The following is a 9865-nucleotide window of genomic DNA, read 5'->3' on the forward strand; positions in this document are numbered from 1 at the left end:
TTTTTTTTTTTTTTTTTTTTTTTTTTTTAGTATATGCGAACTGCCAGCATCACCATTCTCCTTTTGTGGACCATTACTAAAGCATAGGTTATTTGAACACAAGCACTGATCTGATACTGAGATGGCTACTGACTGACCAACGTGTAGGTATTTTCACAGCACAGACACTCAGGAGAAAGGATGATTCATGGCCTACAAAGGACACAGTGGGACAGCACAAGGTCTCCTCAGAATGATGTACATTTTGACCTATCAATTGTTTATTTCTGTAATTTCCCATTTAATACTTTCAGATTACAGTCAATCTTGAGTAAATAAAACCACAGGAGGTGAAATCACAGATAAGAGGGTACCATAAAATGGGACAATAACTGGAAAATAGTTTGTTTCTTAAAAAGCGTGATCTACTCATTTCACTTCTAAGTATTTATCAAAAAAGAATAAAAGCACTATGTACAAAAAGTGTATACAAATATTCATAGTAACTTTATTTGTAATAGTCCCTAACTGGAATGAACCTAACATCCATCAACAGGTGAACAGATAAATTACAGTATACCCATATAATGAATGTTACTTAGATAAAAACTAATAAACCACTGGTACACTCAACAGCACAGATGAATCCAAAAGCTAAGTGCAATCAAGCTCCGTACAGTGGCTTGCAACTGTGTTCTCATCTACTGAAAAGGCTGAGGCAAAAGGATGATAACCAAGGCTATCTTGGGCAACACAGCAAGAACTTATTTTAAAACAAACAAAACACCAAAATAATTATTCTAAGTAAACCTCAGAGTTTAAAAAGCAATAAATAAATAAACCTGAGAAAAGAATACAGGCACTAGAAGTATGTAGCTAGGTGGAAGAGCACCTGTCTCCTGGTGTGCACAAAGCCCTGGCTTCACCCTTTGCACCCCCCCTCCAAAAAACCCACTGAATGACTCTGTTTATATAAAACCCTAGAAAACAAAGTAATCTGCAATAATAGAAAGGAGATCATTGGTTGACTAAGGTTTGGGGTAGTAAGACATGAGAGTGTGTACTGATATAAGTGGGTGACTGATATTTTCATGACCTTGACTGTGGTGATAAAACTTCATGGATGTGCTTGCTAAACTGATCAAATTATATACTTTATATACAGCCAAGTAAAATCTCCACACAGTCAAGAAAAATTTAAACATAAAACGAAGATTTAATGCACAAAAGTAAATAAAGTTATCTTGCATTTTTAAAACTAGACTAGAGTGGCATCACTCTTATCAGCTTACACTGGATTCTAGAAGGCATTTATGTAGAGACTTGAAAAAATACCAAGTGAAGGTCAGACACAGTGGCAGACAACTGTAATACCAGCACTCGGGACAGAGGCAGAAGGATGACGACTTCAAGATCTGCCTGGGCTATACAGCATGACTCTGTCTCAAACACAAAACAACAACAGCAACAACAAAAGGGAAAAACACTGAAAGAAAATAGTGCCCAAACTAGATTTCTATGCTCATCCAAATCATTAAGTAGAAAAGTAGAAAAAAAAAAAAAGATGTTTAAATGTGTAGGAAAGTTTATTTTCCACTCACATTTAGGAACTTGAGAATATACTCAGTAAAATCTGAAAGAAAAATTTAAAGGTAGGAAAATATAGAATACACAGCTTGTAAAAACTTGAGAATACCATAAAGGCAAGTATACATTATAGAGAATCCATTTACAATTATCACTAGGAAATTCTCGTGTAAGTATGGAGAAAGATTTGACCTGAGGTCCCAGAAGTTTATAAAGTTTTCTGGTGGAAAACACCTATAATCCCAGCACCCTGAGAGCCTAAGACAAAAGTATAGCAAATTTGAGCCCAGCTTGGGCAACTTAATGACTTAGTGAGACTGTGTCTCAAAACAAAACAAGGTGGGATTTGGGAGTGTAGTTCTGCACAAAGACCTAGGTTCCATCTCCAGTACTGCAAGCAAACAAGGAAACAAGTAAATAAATAAATGAGTAAACCCTAACATATAACATGATCAGTAAGGGCCATGTATGTGCTATGTAGTCCTCTTGATACTAAATGAGAAAAATCATTTCTGAAGGTATTTCCTCAGTCCAATGTATGAGGGCAGGGGGTAGGGGGCAGGTGGGTTAGCTATGAACAAATACATGCATTTATATAATTGCAATGCCAGACAACAAGCTCCATGGGGTGAGGAGTCCCGCATATAGAGAAAGATACTGATAAAGATCTGGCTATGGTCAAAGAAAGCAGCCGTGATACGTTACTGAAAGAAGTAGATAAGCTCGGAAGAAATGGGGGAAGTGAGTTGTAGGTATAAGACATATATAAGGCAGAGGGGTACTAGGCGGAACTATCAGCCCTTACTTGTCCATCTGTCAGGGGTATTAAGGCCAGCCCAGCCAACTCAGGCCATAGGGTTTGTTTCACAGAGATATTTTTCAGCCCTTCTGCTTTTGTCAACCATAGCCTTACAACCCTATGGGAGAAAATAGAAGGAACAAAATAAAAGTAATACCATAATTTTATCTGTATACATAATGTAGTATATATGTGGTAGACACATATAGGAAAACACCAGTGCAATAATAGAGACCAAAGAGGATACTGCAGTATCACAAGCACAAAAGGAGGACAGCTTAGGTCTGAGGTTGTGGCTCAGTGGTGCAGCACTTGCCTACTTACTACACAAGGGTTTAACTACCCAGAAAAACAAACAAGGAGGAGGAAGAAGAGGGGGAGATGATGATTAGATAGCTTGAGTTAGATGGCAGCATACAAAACAAGTGGATGGACTGCAGATAAGATTTAGAGGTAGCATTTTTTCCTGGAGAGACTGAGTGTGGAAGATTAGGGAAAGAGAGATTACCAAGGATAACTTGAAAATTTTCAGCTAAAATACATGGATGAATGGCAGTCCTATTTACTCAAATATAAGAAGTTGCAAATTTAGGGGGAAAAATCAAGTATTTGTTTTGACAACTCAAATCCTATGATAAAGTTTAGCATCAGAAAAAGTAGAACAATAAAACACAGAGCATCCGTATACAACATAAGGCACATGGTATGACCTGTAAATATTTCTGCCAAGAAATTTGAATGAGAATCTAATCAAACCTCTAGCAGGAACTGAGTGAAATCACAAGAAAATAACCAATAAATCCAGCATATGAAACACTCTCTAGGACAGCGGGGGCAAACAGATTCGCCATCACTCCTCCAGAAAAACTGACCCAGTTTCTGTAATAATTCATTGGCAGGATACAAAAAAAAATGAGGGAAATTGCTCCAGATGAATAGAAATTTAAGAAGCACAGTACTGAAGGTGTGGTGTTAGCCTGGATCATCTTTTGAACAAACTATAGAAGGATGAGAGAAATCTGATTGTGAACTGAATATTACATGATACCAAAAACACACTGGTGAGGCTGGGGATTTAGCTCAGTGGTTCCAACGTCTACCACGCAAGGGCTCGAGTTTGATCCCCAGTTCCAAAAAAAAAAACAAACAAAAAAAAAACACAACGGTTGGCTCTTAGTAAATTGCATAGTGGCCTTTTAGTTATATAAAAGTGTCTACTGCTTTTAGGCCTACATGTATGGGGTAAAGTGATATGATATCTCAGACTTGCTTCAAAATACTTTCAGCACAGGCTGGGGATTTAGCTCAGTGGTACTGTAACCTGCCTTGCAAGCACAAGGTCGAGTTCGAACGATCCCTGGCACCAAAAAAAAAAAAAAAGCAGAGGAGGCAGAGACAGCAGTTTCGGTCTCTCTATAATATGGAATCAAGCTAGCTGGGAAACACACTCAGCAAGGAAGAAGAAAAGCAGTGTTCCAGGAATCAACACAGAGATGACAGGAATGCTAAAGAGCATGGAAAAAACAGACAAGCACCAGAGAGAAAAGGAGGAAGCAGTCTTTAAAAATAACCATGATCTCCATGGGCCTGGCAGAGGCCAAAGGACCAGAGCACCAGCCCCAGGAAAAACCCACAGTTCTGCAAGCTGTAAATCCACTCTGGGGATTGTCTCTGAAAGTGACTCCTCACCCAGCAGGTTACCTCTGGACAAGAAACCACTGCAGTTGCTCACCATATCTTTGAGCAGTAATATCATACAGAGCCATTTATGGACAGGGGTCTTCTTGAGACTGAGCCTCTCCAGGGATAAAGTCATAGAACAACCATAATGTGAATCTTATACAGTATTATGTAAAGTTCACAACTCAAATGTTCCTAAGTAAGGGACTTACTATAATCCTATACCTAGAAAACTCTAAGGACAACACTGAAAGGATTTTAGACTTGATAACACAAATTTTGCTAGGTAGTAAGATACAAAGTCAACATCAAAAAATCAATATATTGTTTTTCTATACACTGATAGGAACTCACTGAAAAAGAAATCAGGAAAACAATTCCAGTCATAACAGCTTCAAAAAATAAATCCCTAGGAATCAACCCTATTGAAGAGGTAAAAGAACTCTATGATGGTGCTCACTTCAGCAGCACATATACTAGAACTCTGCGATGAAAATTATGTAACACTAAACAAAGAAACTGAAGACAACCTCCCATATTCACAAATTGACAGAGGTAATATCATTAAAATGGCCATGTTACCAAAAACAATCTACAGATTCAATGTCCCCATTAAGATTCCAGTGACATTTTTTACAGAAAAAAAAATACTAAAATTCATATGGAAACACAAGGCACAAATAGCCAAAGCAATCCTCAGTAAAAAGAGCAAGGATAGAGGCACCACAATACCTAATTTCCAACTACACTACAAAGCCACAGTCACAAAGTCAGCACCGGACTGACACAAAAACAGACACACAGACAAATGGAATAGAATAAAAAAACATACAAACAAACAACCTCTCTCCTGGCTGAGAACATGCAACTGGCCCATGGCCGTCACATGCTGCACTCAGCATTGTTCCTGGGGGCCACCAGGCCAGAGGAGGATGTGCCCTTCCCAGACCATGCTCTGGCCCTGGCCCTCTGGGGCTCTAAGCTCCTGCTGGTTCTTGGCACCTCCTAACACAGCCTTCCCCAGGGTTACAGGCTGACCTTCCCTTTGGGGTCTGCCACCCCTGTGGGGACACATCTGGGGACATGAGGGTAGAGAAGGTTCTCAGTGTTTACCAGGGCCTTGGTTTTTAGCTCTGCTCTTTTGTAGAAGGATTGTGAAAGAAAATCAATGAAATGTGCCTAATACAAGGAAAAACAAAACAAAACAATAACGACCCAACTATACCCTCTTATTCTTAATAAATTCATTCATGGAGAAGACAGCCTCTTTAACAAATGGGAAATGGTGCCATGGAAACTGGATATCCATACACAGAATAGTGAAACTAGATCCCTGTCATCTACTCCATACAAAAATCAATTCAAGGCCAGGGATTTAGCTCAGTGGCACAGTACCTGCCTCACAGGCACAAGGTTCTGAGTTTGGTCCCCAGTTCAGGAAGAAAAAGAAGTCAATTCAAAATGGATCAAAGACCTAAGTATGAGACCTAAAACTGTGAAAGTGCTACAAGAAAACATAGGGGAAACACTTGAAGCCAAGGCATAGAAAACTTCCTAAATGGGACTTCAATAACACAGGAAATAATAACAAGAATCATTATGTGGAACTACAGCAAATTAGAAAAATTCTGCAAAGCAAAAAAAACCAGCTGCAGAATGGAAGAAAATCTTTACCAGCTTCTATTCCAACAGAGGATTAATATCTAGAGTAAATAAAGAACTTAACACCACCAAGAAAACAAATACTAAAGCAATAAATGGGCAAATGAACAGATAATTCTCAAAAGAAGTTGTATTTTTTAAAAGTTCTACATATGCTGCATTCGGGAAATGCAACTGAACACTACATGAGATTCCATATCATCCCCATCAGAACGGTCATCACCAAGAACACAAAAATGATAATGCTGGTGGGGACAAGCAGAGACACTCCTCCACACTGCTGATGGAAATGTAAATCAGTATGGAGGCTCTTCAAACCATACAACTCAGCTACACTACTACTTGATATTACCCTAAAAAAGTTGGCATATTATAGGAATATCAACATATCCACGTTTACTGTGGCACAATTCAGAATAGCCAATATATAGAACTAGCTTAGGGGCCCATCAATAGATAAATGTATAAATAAAATGAGGCATATACAGAATAGAGTATGATTCAGCCATAAATAAGAATAAAATTGGCCAGGCACAGAAGCATGGATGTGCAATCCCAGTACCCTGGGAGGCTGAAGCAGGAGGGTCACAGTTTGAGCACAGCCTGGGTAACTTAGCAAGACCCTGTCTTGCTGGTGATCTAGCACAATGGGAAAGCCCCGAATTTAATCCCCAGTCACACACACACACACACAATAAAAGAATAAAATTATGTCACTTGCAAGAAATGGAGTTGAGTGACATAAGTCAGACTCAAAAACTCGAGTATTCATTTTTTTCCTTAATATGTGAAATTTTTTAAAAAGATGGCATGAAAGTGGAAGGAAATTATCATTAGACAAGATAGGGAGTAAAAGGAAGGGGAAGTAGGAGTTAGTAGAAAGTAATGGGAGGATGGATATGATCAAAATGCTATATTCATAGAAAATATAATGAAATTTAATCTGTAAAATTTACAGGCACTAACAACATATAATAGAAAAAGAAAATGGAAATAGAGAAGAAAATGTGACAAAATCATGATAATTACTAAATCAGGGCAATGAAATGAACGTCTGACATTTCCATAATAAAAATGAAACAGAAAGGGGTCCTGTTTAGGACCTGTTAATAAATTCAGAGCACCATATGTGATCCACAACTGAAAATGTTGAGAAGAAATGGATGTATAAAGAGGCGTTTTGTGAAAGATGAAAGTCACATCACTTTTAGCCAGGGGACTGGACCGGCTCACTCGTTACTGAAGAGAAAGGAATAGAAGGGCCCAGGGCAGAGCCTTTGTCCACCCAACAATTGAAGGTAAGAAGTGTAAGAGTCACCTAAGAAGACAGAGAAGAGCCAGTCACTGGGAAAAGAAGAAAAGCAAGAGAATGTGGTATTAGCAGGAAGATAAAAAAAAAAAAATGTTCAAATGATAGCTAAAGTTTGAGCAGTGACCACTAGGATCTGGAGTTACAAGTCACTCTTAACTGTCACAAAAGCAGTTTTCATACAGCGAACAAGACTGAAGCCTTTTCGTGTTAGAACGCTTTAAAAAAAAACCCTGCACACATTTTTCTAAATTCAAATGTACTTTAATGCCTAATATAAAACCTTATTCTCATTTTATTAAAGTTACTCACAATGCCTTGTAGGAGGACTGCGGCATTTCATCAAACATTTAAACACACTGTTAAAGCCCTTTAAGGTTCAGAATTAACCATTACTTACACAGCCATCATGTACATTTAGAGTTGCTTCAAGTTTCAATCTTTGGATAAACTCCTTTCTTCCTGTTTAAAAAGAAAGAAAGAACTAAATAAACCACACAATCTAATGTTCAGAAATGTATCACACTGAAGTTAAGAGCTAGGATGTGGTATAAGGTAGATTAAAGTTCTAACTCAGCTCCACCGTTTATAAACTGAGGGATATTGGGCAATTCACCTACAAATCCTAGTTTCGCCAACAGCACCACCTCCTGATGCAAGGGCAAAAGGAGCATGGCGTGGTGTCTGGACCACTCCTATCTTTTCTGCATTCATTCCACAAATACTTATTTAGTACTCACACTGTTCCAGGTAATGTTCTAGAAGCTAGAAATACCATGATAAAAACAGAAAAAGATCGCAAAAAAGGGTAAAAACAATAAGCAACATGTCAGTTAAGGAAAACACTGAAGTGGGAAAAGGGGATAGAAGGCAACGGTAGAGCAAGGTTTTCGACTGGGGATACGGGTCCTCACTACGTAGTTTAGGCGGGCCTTGATACAGGCCAGGCTGGCCTCGAACTTGCAGCAATCCTGCCTCAGCCTCCCCAGTGCTGCGATTACTGGCGTGCACCACCAAGCCCAGCAAGGTTTTCAACTTTAAACAGGATGCCAAACAACGATAATACAATGCCACTGATTTTTAAACACATCTTAATTTTAGTTAACTTTACAATGACGAAATACCATCAGCCTAAATGTCATCAGTAGCAAAGTAGTTACAATAGTGTAAAAATAGGTTAAAATGCCTTTTTTGGGCTGGGCGTGATGGCACATGCCTGTAATTCTAGCACTTGGGAGGCTGAAGCAGGAGGATCGCTGTGAGTTCGAGACCAGCCTGGACTACATAGTGAGTTCCAGGTCAATCTCAACTGCATAGTGAGACCCTGTCTCAAAACAAACAAACAAACAAAAATGCCTTTTTTGAAAAAAAGAAGTATCTCCAAGAAATGAATCTTTACCAAAGATACACCAGAAAGCATGTTTATTCAGAATCTGTGACGAAAGGCTTCCAAATTTATAACAAAGAGCAACAAGTAAGTCATCAGGTTGTTGAGCTCTCAAGTGTAATTTTATGCTCTCCATACTGTCACAAAGGACAAACTTCTTTATTACATTTCCTTGCTGTTGAGTGTAAAGATCAAAATCCCCTGGAGCTAAATTTTATTCCCTCTTATTCATAACTGGTAAGGTGACTACAGAAAGGATAATAAACACATAGGTTACAAAAAGAAACTTGGAGAGGAAAATCCCCAATGATTCCTAAATTTATTGGACTAAAACCACCTAAAATTCAGTGAAATGTTTTCATAAGCTAGAGAGTACTTTGTATAACAAACTTTCATATTCTATTTTCAGTTCTAAAAAGTTATGAGCTATATGAGATTTTTTTAAAAATCCATTTTCTTTTGGCCAAAGGCAGGCTTGGTAATCCCACTGAGTTATAAATTAAGAGTTAATAAAATGTTAAAGTTAACAATATGACAGCAATCAGAACTCATTGAAATGCTAAAATATGATAAACTTTGTTTCCAATTTTTTAAAATCTGGGCTTGAAAATTCAGATCTAGAGAAAATGGCAGGACACAAAAGAAGAGAAGATAAAGTGAGCTGCTCTAGCGAGGACTCTCGGGGTGAAATGTGTGCCTGTGAACAGGTACCGAGATGTGGCAGAGTCAAGCAGGTCCTGAATGACATTCTGATGTAACTTCAGAGATGAAACTGTGCCCTACAGACACCCCACAGAGTGTGCCCTGGAAGCTAAAAGACACCATAAATACAAAGTGTTGAGTTTAAAAAGCTGAGCTCTTCAAAAGTAAACTCCTAACCAAATGCTATTAAAAACTGGCAGGTCTGGCCTATTTGCAAGACAGCCAATTAGTCTGCCATCATTTCTTGGATGCTGGCAGAAGACATAAGACTGATGTCAGAGGCAAAAGATTTTACCACCCTCAGCACACAAGCAGTGCATGCTTCGGGTTACGGTGGTTCCTTTCACCTCCTGAGTAGGTGTGGTATCTGAGGCCTGAATGCTGTGAGAGGGTTTGAGGAACCCCAAGATACGGGATTCCAAACTTTCTATCAAGAAAATTTGCCTAATCTTTGTCTAGACGACATTTTTTTTTTTTTTTGAGATAATACGGTCTCACTATGTAGGTCAGGCTGACCCTAAAGTCACTATGTAGCCTAGGTTGGCCTTGAACTCATGGCGATCCTTCTGCCTCAGCCTCCCGAGTGCTGGGACTATAGACCCGAGCCACCCACCAGGCCCAGCTCAGAAGGTACTACTTTTATTGTACCAGACAATGAACAAGCTTATCCTCTGCCCCTGGATACAGTACATTTTCCAAACTGCTCACCAGGTTCACTGAAGAGAGTTCCAAATAAAGCAGCTAAGTGTCTCTGCTCACA

General features: G+C 38.9%; 1 protein-coding gene across 3 annotated transcripts in view; it reads right to left on the reverse strand.

Moving 5' to 3' along the window:
* The window catches only part of Dcaf6 (DDB1 and CUL4 associated factor 6), a 120504-nt gene extending 113026 nt beyond the window's left edge, over nt 1-7478 (reverse strand). For all 3 annotated transcript variants that reach the window (XM_033765670.1, XM_033765669.1, XM_033765671.1), the window contains exon 1: nt 7417-7478. The gene's annotated coding sequence lies outside the window, so the exon portion shown is untranslated. The remainder of the gene's footprint in view (nt 1-7416) is intronic.
* Between the last annotated feature and the right edge of the window lie 2387 nt (nt 7479-9865).

The sequence above is a fragment of the Fukomys damarensis genome, unplaced genomic scaffold (assembly GCF_012274545.1).
Source record: "Fukomys damarensis isolate Sample0158 unplaced genomic scaffold, DMR_v1.0_HiC HiC_scaffold_19, whole genome shotgun sequence".
Lineage (NCBI taxonomy): Eukaryota > Metazoa > Chordata > Mammalia > Rodentia > Bathyergidae > Fukomys > Fukomys damarensis.